Here is a 13232-nt window from a genome sequence, read left to right on the forward strand (position 1 = left end):
GGAACGCTATATGTAAGGCTGGAGAACCTGTGTGGGCCCCATCCGCTGAGAGACAGCCAGGACCTGCTGGAAGGTACCGATCAAGTGACTGCTCCGCTGGCTTGACAGTTCTTAAATATGTAAATATAAGGGGAGGGGGCCACCCAGTGACATCACTCATGTGACCCCGCCCCCTGTGACATCATTGACCCAGTATGCCCTGGTCGATGTCACCTAGACACACTGCAAATGTAATGTCACAAGTTAGCTTGCAGGCTTTTGTGTGTTTACTCTTACCTCCTTGCTGCTCTTGATTTCTTCACATGTGTGTTTGTCTGTGCTCACCTGTGGGTGTCGTCTGCTATTCCCTGGGTTTTATATCCTTCCTTTACATCACTTCCTGTCCCGCCTCCTTGTCTGCCTGCCTATTTAGGATGTGCTCACACTGGGCCTCATTACCTGAGCAACTTCGTGTTGTTGGAGCGCCTGTGTGTTTCCGCTGTGTATCCTGTGTTGTCTATCTGTGTATCGACCCCGGCTTTGTTCCTGACCTTGCTAGTTTTCCGCCTGTCCTGACCTCAGCTTGTCCATTGGATTCCCTGTGTCTTCTCCCTTGCACCCTGCTCCCGCTAGCGGTCTCCTTCACCTCAGCTGGGTGTACTTGAGGGCGCGACCTGGTCCCAACCTGCTGCAAGTCCATCCCCATCATCAGGGGCCCTGGTGAACAAGCAGGCTGGGGCTTAGATTCCGCGCCCTGGGGAACCCCAAGCTGTGGTTTTATAGAGCTTTCTACCATAAACGTGACATGTAACTAATCCCTCTTACACATCATGAGAAAATCGGACGAATGATCGGTTTTTTGCATGCCACTCTCAAATTGACTACGAGAGTTCTACTAAGCATTCGTAAATTCTTGTATGACTCAGTACAACTTCCCCCGTGTGTGTGTAGCAACATACCAGTGTGTAATCGGATGTGATGTCAAGTACGTGTGACCCCCTGTTTGACACGCCTTCGGCTATACCCATTTGGAGTGTCTTCGCATGTAGATTTGTTCTTCTCACGTCCTGAGAATTATATTTTTTTCACATTTAGGAGCGTTTTCGTTGTAAGTGAAGATTGTGTATGTTGCCCATTTTCTTTAGAGTTGTTTTTATGTTTCTGTTCATGCATGGTCTTGGTCACTGGATTTTTTACTTTTTTGTGGATGAATACTGTGCTGATTAAACAAAAATCATTTATTCTATTATTTTATGAGAAAAAAAATTGTGTCCCTGCAGATAATCTTGCATGAACTGGCATGATTGGCTCTTGAAAGCTGTGTACTAACAAGTAGATTATCAGATGATTGCTCCAACTGCGTTTTTTTTTTGTCTGATTTTCTCATCGTGTTTGTTAGGCATAATGGTAGTGGGAGATCTAATTTTTTATGCTGTCAGGTGATTCAAGCGGGTATAGCAGAAGTGACTTCAGAACTGGGAACCTGGCCAATAAATGATCAACTTGACTGTAATACTGAATTTGGCATCTACATGCTAGTTTGCCCCTGTGGGTTGTGCTACATTTGTCATATCATAATTGAGATTCTTGCATTCTTATAATCAGTTCCAGAAGCACACAACTCAGATTTATTAGTCTGTATGAGAATATATGGATATACAGAATGGCGAGCTGAACGCTGGGAATGGTGATGAAGCTTGTGGACTGTCTCCCTATCTGTATGCAGTGATGTTCTGAGGAGCCGGACACTGAGGAGGATTGACACCTTTGGAATAATATGAGATAAATTGGAGGAGATCCCAAACTTAGATAAGGAGGAATGATGGAGTTGCATATAGATCTGCATTGAACACATGCCTTTTTGACTCTTTTAGTATTATAAGAGTCCACTTGATCTGGTAAGAATCCATTGTACGGTGTTGGTACACTCTGGTTTCATGGTTTCAGGAGGACATGGGGATATACATCATCCATATCTACACTGTACCATACATGTATATATTGGAATCTTTTTTTCTTCTCTTCATCACTTGGACTTTATACATACTTTTTTATTTGCATGCAATATAATTTGTGTATATTGATGTTTGTTATTTACTCTTAGAGTGGCAATATATTTATACCCCTTAAATTAGAATCTGGCAGAGGGCCTCCCTTACACAAGAGTCCAGCAGATTCCCCACTTACATCAGAATCCAGCAGAGTGCCCCTTGCATCAGAGTCCGGCGGAGTGCCGCCTTGCATCAGCGTCTGGCAGTCAGATTTTGTACGGGCAGTTTTCTCCTGTCCGTGAACATTTGCAGATAGAAGAAAAGTGTCTGTTTTATACAAACTGTCTGTAAATTTACAGATGGTTGGCAACACAGAGTTGGGGTGTACACAGACTGTCACTGTGATGTTTTGTGGCTGTGGCAGAAATTCTATCCTCTATTGCTTTCTGTGGGTACAGTACCTCTGAATGTGACCCATTCAAGTGAATGGGGCTGCTCTGCAAGCACCCCACAACTGTGTGCAATGCACGTGGTTGCAGTGCACTTATGTGGGGTTCTAGGGATTAAAGCAGGTGGTAAGGAGGTGATACAACATCTCCTCACTACCTGCCAACTGCTCTCTTAAGAGTGATTTGAATGCAGATAGTTTATGAATGATTCATCTTCAGTGCAGCTGAGGTGACAGAGAGAGGAATTGAAGAATCTGTGTCCTCAATTCCTTTCTCAAAAGTGAGATGTCAGGGGTCTGTTTAGATACCTGATATCTCACCCATGGCCCCCTCCCCCCCAACAGCATTGTAAAAAAAAAAAGAAAAATTAAAAAAAATACATACTGTAAAAAAAAAAAAAATGTAAAAGATTAATTACTTAAAATTAATGATTGATTAAAAAATAAAATGTAAAACATATATTTTTTAAAATTATTAAAAAAAAATTGTAAAACATTTTAGGAATAATTTTAAAAATGAAGGCTCATTCATACATGTTCTCTGGCCCATACAGTGTGATTTTAGCGGCTTATTTGTGCTGCTGGAGCTGCCTGTTACTTTAGGAGCATGCAGCAGCTGTACCTGTGGCGGTGTTACCTATAGGGTAAGGCTGCCTGAAGACAGCAATAGCCACATTAAAAGAAAAAAAAACACACTGATTCACACTGTACAGGCAACAGCACCCCCAAGACCTCATTTACACAGAAAATTATATATTTATTTATTTTTTATTATGTTTATTAGTTTTATCATCAATATAAATATAACCATTACCATTTCTTCAAATATATATTCTCCAAATCAACATATAAATATATATATACATTTTACCAATTTCCCTCCCTCCAACTTCCCCTCCTCCTACCCATGGTCACCCCCTTTTACCACCCCTTTTTTTTCCTGTTCCACTTTATTTACTCCTCCTATCTCTTCTTCATTTAGCCTTCCCTTCCGCTATTACATTAATCAATTCTGAGTATCTTCTTGATGTTTTAAAGGCTATCCATCTATCCCAAATACTCCTAAATTTATTTACTTTATCCTTACCCCTATAGTATAGTTCTTCCATCTTATAGGTAAATTCCATTCTATTGATCCAATCCATAACTTTAGGGACCTTCTTTTCCTGCCAAAACCTGGGGATTAATCCCTTTGCAGCGATAATCATATGAAAAACCATTGAGGTATTATATTGTTTCTCCGTAAGATCTGTATTATGAAACAGGCACACCCATGGGTCCTTCTTCAAACTAAACCCCGATATTTCCTGTATTTGTTGTATTATTTCTTCCCAAAATTTTTTAAACATGTGTTTCTATCTCTTATCCAATTATCTGCCACCTTCTCATTTCCTGGGGGGGGGAATTCTGTGAATTATATTCCCATCCCTCTTGTAAGTGAATTCTATCCCAATCCTAAAAACATTACATGTTAAAGTGCTTGTATTATTTGATAATTTTCTAAACTGTTGTGGAATCCAAATAATCTTATTTTACTGAGTCTCACTAAGTGTTTATTCCATCCTTACCCAATGTAAGGGATTTCTGGTGAGACGAATCGTAAATAGAAATGCGCATGCGCATAGAAACGGCCGGAGAAGAGTGGTCGGTTGTGCACATGCGCGTGGAAATGCGCAATCGCGCACACACACGGCAAAGATTGGCACCAGACGGGCTATTTAAAGAGTGCCTCTGCCCATGATAGGTGCTGACTGGTCTTCAGCTTTCCCGTGTCCTGCTTGTTCCTGTGTGATTCCTTTGTTGCTGACCTGGCTTGTTCCTGACTCTGATTGCTCTCCTGATTGATACTGGTTCCTGACTCCGGCTCTGCTCCTGACCTTGGCTTTGCTTCTGATTCTGTACCGTGATGTATGCCCGTTGATGACCCTGGCTATTTCTATGACACTGCTCCTGTCTCTTTCCCTGGCTACCTGCCTTGCTCTGGTGCACGCCTGGCGATCTACAAAACCCACTCTGCTTGTTTCTACTGTGCCTGAATCAGAAGATCATCAGTCTTCCAAGGTCATCATCTGCAAGAGCTGCAAACAACATCTACTGGCGCTCTTGTCCCCCTGGTCCCTAGACTCCCTCTGTTACAACTCCAGTGGGGTCAGGGCTAGTGACACAAGTGAGGCCGACCTCGTCATTTCAGTCTCCCATCAGGTACGTGACAGTACCAGTCAGCCAATGATGGAGTCTGAAAGGGAGGCCTCTGCATTGGGGGACATCTGTCAATCAGTATCTGCCTTGTCATACTTGGTGCAAGATTTGCAAAGAAACCATGAGCATCTGGAGAGTCAACTACCACCCGAGTCTAATGACCCCACAGCCACAGACCCCCCAGCCATGGGCCTCTCTGCAGTCTCAGATATAACTACTCAAACGGAGTTCAGTATGGTTCTTGGAACTTCTCCCCTACCGAAACCCCGGGTGCCTACACCTGAGTTTTTCAAGAGAGACCGCAGGAAGTTCCAAACTTTTCGTAACTCCTGCGAGCTATATTTTTACCTGCTTCCAAGATCCTTTGCATCACCAAGCACCAAAGTGGGGTTCATTATCTCACTCCTTAAGAATGAACCCCAATCCTGGGCACACCACCTTCGTGAGCAACACGACCCGGCTCTAACTTTGGTGGACTCCTTTTTCTCAGCAATGGCACAACTCTATGCTGATCCCTTCCTTCGTCAGACTGCAGAATCTATGCTCAGGGCCAAAGGCCTATTGCGGAATATGTTACCGATTTCCGTATATGGAGTTCTGACACTGAATGGAATAAGTCTGCTCTCCGCTACCAGTTTCGTCTTGGCCTTTCTAACACCCTGAAAGATGAGCTTGACCGAGTGGGGGTACCAACCAGGCTAGAGGACCTGATAGACCTGGCTATCCACATTGACCGTCGGATTCGGGAGAGACAGGATGAGAAGGCTAACGGGGAGATTTTGATATGTTCAGAGACGGGGACCCCTGTTGTCCCATCCGATTTACTTCTCAATAAAGGAAAGCATCTTAATTCTCCTTGAAGGAGCTTCTGGAGACCACCATTGTCCACTACTGAACGTCTTCGATGACAGAAGTTCAACCTCTGTCTCTACTGTGGTGACGCAGGTCACTATGTATTGACGTGTCCAGTAAGACCTCATAAGTCCTTTCCTAGCTGGTTCTATATGATGCACCCCCAAGGAGCAAGCCGAACGCACCTCTCCTTCCACCTTCACTTACAGCTGGCCGAAAGGACGATTACTGTCCTGGCCATTATAGACTCTGGTGCCTGTAGCTGTTTCATGGATTCAAACTTCACTAACCAAAACAAGATCCCCCTAAGACACAAAGACTCTCGGTCTATCTGGCTGATGGCTCCGGTATCAGTTCTGGTCCTGTGACACAAGAGATCATGCCAATTTTATGCCACTCCTCCTCGTGACACCAGGAATTTCTTTGCCTGGATGTCATAACGTCTCCAATATTTCTGGTAATTCTCGGCATGCCCTGGCTAAAAGCACACAACCCATCCATCAATTGATTGTCCAGAGAGATCCTTTTCCCTTCTGAATACTGTCTGAATCACTGCATTCCTAAAGAATCAAGCTCAGTAACTCCTCTTCTGAGTATGCATCCTGATTCCGAGACAATGCAACTCGTTCCTGTTGCTTACCATGAGTATCTGGATGTATTTAACAAGAAGAGTGCCAATACTCTCCCTCCACATCGCTCCTATGATTGTCCTATTGAGCTTCTGCATGGTGCCGAAATTCCTCTTGGGTGAATTTACCCACTATCCGCACTAGAATTAGAGGTCCTTCAGAGTTATATTGATGAAAGCTTGGAAAAAGGGTTTATTCGGTCCTCTACATCACCAGCGGGAGCTGGCATCTTCTTTGTTGAGAAGAAGGATCACACCCTTAGACCTTGTGTGGACTATCATGACCTGAATAAAATAACTGTCAAAAATCGCTATCCCCTTCCTCTAATTCCTGAATTATTTCAAAGGCTACGAGGGGCATGTATCTTTTCAAAACTGGATCTGAGGGACGCTTACAATTTAGTTAGAATTTGCGAAGGAGACGAATGGAAGACGGCCTTTCGAACACGCTTTGGGCATTTTGAATACCTGGTGATGCCTTTTGGTCTCTGTAATGCCCCAGCCACGTTCCAACATTTTGTAAACAATATATTTCGGGAGTATCTGGATCTATTTATTATCGTTTACTTGGATGACATCCTAGTCTTTTCCAATTCAATTGAAAGACATCGGGATCATGTAAAAAAAGACTCTGGCTAGATTACACCATCACCTCTATGCCAAGGCTGAAAAATGTGAGTTCGAGAGGCAGACTATTCAGTTACTCGGACTTGTGACCACCCCCGATGGCATTGCTATGGATTCCCAAAAGGTGTCCTCTGTATTAGAATGGCCCATTCCAAGAGACAGAAAAGCAGTGCAACGTTTTGTGGGATTTGCAAACTTTTACAGGAAATTCATTAAGAACTTTTCCGGGATCATTGCGCCAGTAACACAGCTAACCAGGCAACATGTTCCCTTCAGGTGGACTCCTGAGGCCCAAGCAGCCTTTGAACAATTAAAGACTTTGTTCACCTTGGCACCTATCCTGAAGCACCCAGATCCTGCTTTAGCCTTTGTCCTTGAAGTAGACGCTTCTGAAAATGCTGTGGGAGCCATATTGTCACAACGACAGGGACTCAAATCCCTGCTGCACCCTGTTGCATTCTTCTCCAGAAAGCTAAATGCCTCTGAAGAGAATTATGATGTGGGAGACAGAGAGCTGTTAGCCATCAAGGCAGCACTTGAGGAATGGCGCTACCTACTGGAGGGAGCTTCCCATCCTATTCTCATTTTTACGGATCACAGGAATCTGGAATATTTGAGAACGGCAAAATGTCTAAGGCCACGACAGGCAAGATGGGCACTGTTCTTTTCCTGCTTTGTTTTTCATTTGACATACCTTCCAGGATCAAAGAATGGTAAGCCCAACGCACTCTCACGTATGTTTCATGTTCCAATTGTACCATCTGAACCTGACACGATTCTGCCAGCCAAGAACTTTTTACTTCTGCAAACAGATCTTATAGCTCAAATAAGAGAAGTGGTGGACGATCATCCACCTCCCGTAGAGACGCATCTTCAGTTAAGAGACGGTCTGTATTTTCACAAGGAACAAATTTTTGTACAAGAACAACTCAGGACTCTTATCCTCAAAAGGTATCATGATCATCCTTTAGCAGGTCACTTCGGGATCCCCAAGACCTCAAATTTGGTCTCCCGTTCCTTCTGGTGGCCAGACTCAATGAAAGATTGCCAGAACTATGTTAGATCTTGTCCAGTATGTCTTCGAAACAAGTCTGATAAAGCCAAGACCTGGGGCCTGTTGGAATCTTTTCCCGTACCTGAAAAACCATGGAATATGATTTCTATGGGTTTTATTGTAGAGCTTCCCCCATCGGAGGGATTCCCCACTATTTTTGTAGTGATTTACCGCCTATCAAAAATGGCTCACTTCATTCCCTTGAAAGGGACTCCTTCTGCCGCGGAGACTGCTTCTGCCTTCATCAAAGAAATAGTAAGATTGCATGGCGTTCCTAACAATATTGTGTCCGATCGAGGAGTACAGTTTACGTTTAAGTTCTGGAAAGCTCTGTGTGAGGCACTAGAGACCGAACTGCGCTTCTCTTCTGCATACCATCCTCAAACAAATGGACAAACGGAGAGGACAAACCAAACTCTGGAACAATATCTCCGATGCTTCTCATCTTATTCACAGGATGACTGCGTGTCTCTCCTTCTGTTAGCGGAGTTCGCATACAACAACTCCATTCACTCTGCTACCAAACAGTCCCCTTTTTACTCCAATTATGGATATCACCCCTCCTTCCTTCCGGAAATACCAGTGGAACCCACTGTCCTGGCAGTACAAGAAAGGATGGATTTCCTCAGGAGGAACGGTCAAATATTGCAAAAGACTATTTTAGAAGCTCAAGCCAGTAACAAAAGGTTCTTTGACAGAAAGAGAAGGGGCAACCTAAATCTGAAACAAGGAGATAAAGTCTAGTTATCTACGGCAAATCTAAAATTGAATTGTCCTTCAAAAAAGCTTGGTCCAAGGTACCTGGGACCATTTACTATTAAGAGAAAAGTTAACCCTGTGGCTTTCAAGCTAATATTACCTAAAAATATGAAGATTCATCTGGTATTTCATAGCTCCCTGCTAAAACTACATATTCCAAGTGGATTTCCCAATTGAGATCCGGAGACTCCTGCTCCACTGCTGGTTGAGGGTAATGAAGAATACGAGGTGGAGGCTATCCTGGATTGTAGAAAGAGGAGCGGACAGACCCAGTTTCTCATTAAAGGCTACGGTCCAGAGGATAATTCCAGAGGATAATTCCTGGGAATCATCCACTAATGTTCATGCCCCATGGTTAGTTCAAGCCTACCTCCATCTTCACCCTGAAAAACGAGCCCTAGTGGGCATCCTGAGGCTGCTCCTAAGGGGGGGGGGGCAATATAAGGGATTTCTGGTGAGACGAATAGTGAATAGAAATGCGCATAGAAACGGCCGGAGAAGAGTGGTTGGTTGTGCGCATGCGCGTGTAAATGCGCGATCGCGCACGTGCGCGGCGAAGATTGGCACCAGACGGGCTATTTAAAGAGTGCCTCTGCCCATGATAGGTGCTGACTGGTCTTCAGCTCTCCCATGTCCTGCTTGTTCCTGTGTGATTCCTTCATTGCTGACCCGGCTTGTTCTTGACCTGACTCTGATTGCTCTCCTGATTGATACTGGTTCCTGACTTCGGCTCTGCTCCTTACCTTGGCTTTGCTTCTGATTCTGTACCGTGCTGTCCGCCCTTTGATGACCCTGGCTATTCCTATGACACTGCTCCTGTCTCTTTCCCTGGCTACCTGTCTTGCTCTGGTGCACGCCTGGCAATCTACAAAACCCGATCTGCTTGTTTCTACTGTGCCTGAATCAGAAGATCATCAGTCTCCCAAGGTCATCATCTGCAAGAGCTGCAAACAACATCTACTGGCGCTCTTGTCCCCCTGGTCCCTAGACTCCCTCTGTTACAACTCCAGTGGGGTCAGGGCTAGTGACACAAGTGAGGCCGACCTCGTCATTTCAGTCTCCCATCAGGTACGTGACACCCCACCTTTCCCCTGTACATTATGAATCCAGTCTGCTATTCGTGATATCAACACCGAGTGGTAATATCTTTTAAAATCTGGTAAATTAAGGCCCCCATTACTTTTATCCCTTCACAATACCTCATATCTGACTCTTGGTCCTTTATTTGCCCAAATATATTTTAATATCATCTTTTTATTATCTCAAAAAAAGACCTTGGTAAGTATATTGGGAGCATTATAAATTTATACAAGATCTTAGGGACTATTATCATTTTTACCAAATTTATACGGCCAATCCATGAGATTGTTCCGTTGGCTATTTTCTTCAGTTCCTCTCTCAGTTCATTTATTAATTGGATATAGTTTGCTTGATAAATATTTCTTTCGTCAGGGGTTAATTTTACACCTAAATAATTAATTTCCTTCTCCCTCCATATAAAAGGAAAATCTTCCTGTAAAACCTGTTTTTCTGTGTTTGAGACATTGATATTTAGTATCTATGACTTTGTAGAGTTGATTTTCAAATTTGATAGATCTCCATAATATTTAACATTTTTAAATACATTGGGTAAGGTTACTATGGGATTCACTATGTAAAACAGCATGTCATCTGCATACGCCGCTACTTTATATTCTACCTCCCTTATCCCAATTCTTTTTACAGCTACATTCCCTCGGACCGTTGCCAGTAACGGTTCCAGTGATATCACATAGAGTAATGGAGAGAGTGGGTGTCATGGATTCACCCGCACACCACGCCCACAGCGACTAGCTAAGCAAGGCAAGCACATGCGGCCGTGACTTGGGGTAAGAGGGAATAAAGGGGACTTAACTTTGAATATATAAAACCGTATATAAGACCAGACGTGATATACTTTCACAGCCCGCACTACCTCTTGGCCACCACCGGAGAGAGACTCCACTACAATCCAGATGGCTGACCACACACTGGCAGATACAAATCTTATATACAATCTGGTGCACTAATTAGAGTTGAGAAGCAGCCTAGCAATACACACACCCTTCTAGGATTCCTCTAGCTATCCTACAGCTGGGCCTCGTTAGAAGGAAGTGGGCGTGGTTGTTGCAGACTGCTGTGTGTGTGGACTGTCCTGAGCTCCACAGGCCTCATCTGGAGCCTGGGGCTCAATTTTGGAGCCTATCCCAAAAAGGATGGCGGAGCCCGGCCGTGATCCGGGTGGAGGTGACCCCCCAGGGACACTTAGGGGTTTATTTACTAAAGCTGGAGAGTCCAAAATCAGACTCCCTTCTGCATAGAAACCAATCAGCTTCTAACCTCAGCTTGTTCAATGAAGCTTTGGCAATGAAACCTGGAAGCTGATTGGTTTCTATGCAGAAGGGAGTCTGATTTTGGACTCTCCAGCTTTAGTAAATAAACCCCTTAGTACCGGTCCTGATGCCATGCCAGTGGAGGACCTGGAAAAAGGTCCTAAAGCAGGTGAAAACTATGCGGCTTACGGGGGGAGAGTAACATCTCATTTCAGAAGGATTGGGAGAGAGGAGGAGAAGCTGAAGCAAATGAAGATGGAGTTGAAGCGTTTTAAGGCTACTTATGATCGTGTACGGAGCACAAAACGTCAGGCCGTGTGGCCAAAGCTGGAGGAAATGGAGCGAGCCGTCCGGGTGCAAGGAGACCTCGTGGCCACGCTCAAAGCTGCGAGCGGTGCCCTCAGAGAGCAGTATGTCAATGAGGAGCGATTTAAACTTGCCCGGGAAAAGTCCTTTGCATCTGGGAGAAGCCGGGTGGAGACCCTGTCATCAGAGGATTCCTCCGATCATGCAGCAGCAGCCCCAGCAGCAGAGTGTCAGCATGCAGAGGAAGCCATGGATGCCGTGACGGTGGAAGAGGAGCAGGGATCTATCCCTCCCCAGCAGCCGGTGAGAGATTGGGCTTCAGAGGTGCCGGATGAAGCTACAGAGGGGGTGATGGAGTTTATTGGGGAACTGGAGTCCCCCCTGCAGGGGAGACAGTTTGTGTTTTCCTGACCCAGACACTGACCCAAACCTGTGAGACCCAGGAGAAGGGAGAGAGCTGCTTTTGTTCTACTGGAGCGTTTTCCCAGTGAGATAGAGAAGTCAGCCAGCTTGAGAGAGGTGAGCGGTGTGGCAGTGAAGCTGCAGGAAGCACCAGGGACTGTAAGTAAAGCTATGGACGGTTCTGCCATGTCTGCTGGTAATGTTTTGCCTATAGTGGTATTAGATGACCCGGATCCCATGTGTGTGCCTGACTCAGCTGCAGCTGTGTCTACTCCTGGTCTTTGCTCTGACAGTGTTTTCATCCCTGCTGACGCTGCTGTTCCCGCACATGTTTCCACCTCTGCTGCAGTCATGGCTGCTGGTGGGTTTCCCGCACATGTTTCCACCTCTGCTGCAGTCATGGCTCCCAGTGGTGTTCCCACCCATGTTTCCACCTCTGCTGCAGTCATGGCTCCCAGTGGTGTTCCCACCCATGTTTCCACCTCTGCTGCAGTCATGGCTCCCGGTGGTGTTCCCGCACATATTTCCGCCTCTGCTATGGCGGCTCCCATCTCAGTAACCACCCCTGCTGCAGTCATGGCTCCCAGTGGTGTTCCCGCACATGTTTCTGCCTCTGCTATGGCGGCTCCCGTCTCAGTACCCGCCCATGTGCTCGCCTCAGGCCCAGTCACGGCTCTTGCCAGTGTTCACACCCATGTTCCCGTCTCTACAATGGTGCAGGCAGCAGTCTGTGTACCCACCCCTGATCCCGCCTCTGCTCCGGTCTCAGCTCCCGTTGCTAGTCCTGCCCCTACCCCCGGCCAGGCTCCTGCTCCTGCACCCGCCGGTGGACCCGCCCCTGGTCCCGTCTCTGCACCCGTCCCAGCTCACGGCTCAGCTGATCCTTCTGTCCCTGCATCTGTCACAGCTCCCAAGCCAGTGTTGAGTTACTCTGCAGCCGTGAGAGGTGGGCAGAGTGCAGTGAGGACCTCAGAGGCAAGAGTTGGGGAGGCAGGTACTGTGATAAAGAGAAGGAATGTGGTACAAATAAAGTGGGAGGGTGGGAGTCCCACCCCCACTAGAAAGGAGGTTATTGATCGAATATTGGACATGGGCTTCTCTGCCAGGGACATATTCGCCTTTATTGCACCCATTGGCACAGGTGAATACGATGTTTCCTTTGTGAGGCCAGAGAGCCTTGATCTGTTCTGGCAGAGGTATGAAGGGGGGTGGAGGGATACCCCCAGGTGGAAGCCAAAGGTGGTCTCCAGGCAGCAGGGGTCAAAAAACATCACAATACTCGTCAGGAACGAGTCCATACCGGCGGCGGACCTGGTAGTATGGTTGAGTCGCTTCGGGGAAGTGCTGAGTCCACTGAGAAAACAGCTTGACGACAGGGGTATATGGACGGGGGGATGGACAGCGGTGGTGAAGCTGCGAGTGCAGGGTAACATAGTGAGTCACATCCCATCATCAGCCTTCATTGCCAGCCAAAAGTATGCCACAGATGCGGGAGCAAAGGGCACTTTGCCTCTGGGTGCAGTGTACTGAAATGCTCATTGTGCCAAGAGATTGGTCATGTAGCTAAAGACTGCAATCAAATCAGATGTAATCTGTGTCAGGAGTTGGGTCACTCTTACAGTAATTGCCCAGAGGC

The sequence above is a fragment of the Staurois parvus genome, unplaced genomic scaffold (genome assembly GCF_062004578.1).
Source record: "Staurois parvus isolate SC_StPar_1 unplaced genomic scaffold, SC_StPar_1.0 ptg000002l, whole genome shotgun sequence".
Classification (NCBI taxonomy): domain Eukaryota; kingdom Metazoa; phylum Chordata; class Amphibia; order Anura; family Ranidae; genus Staurois; species Staurois parvus.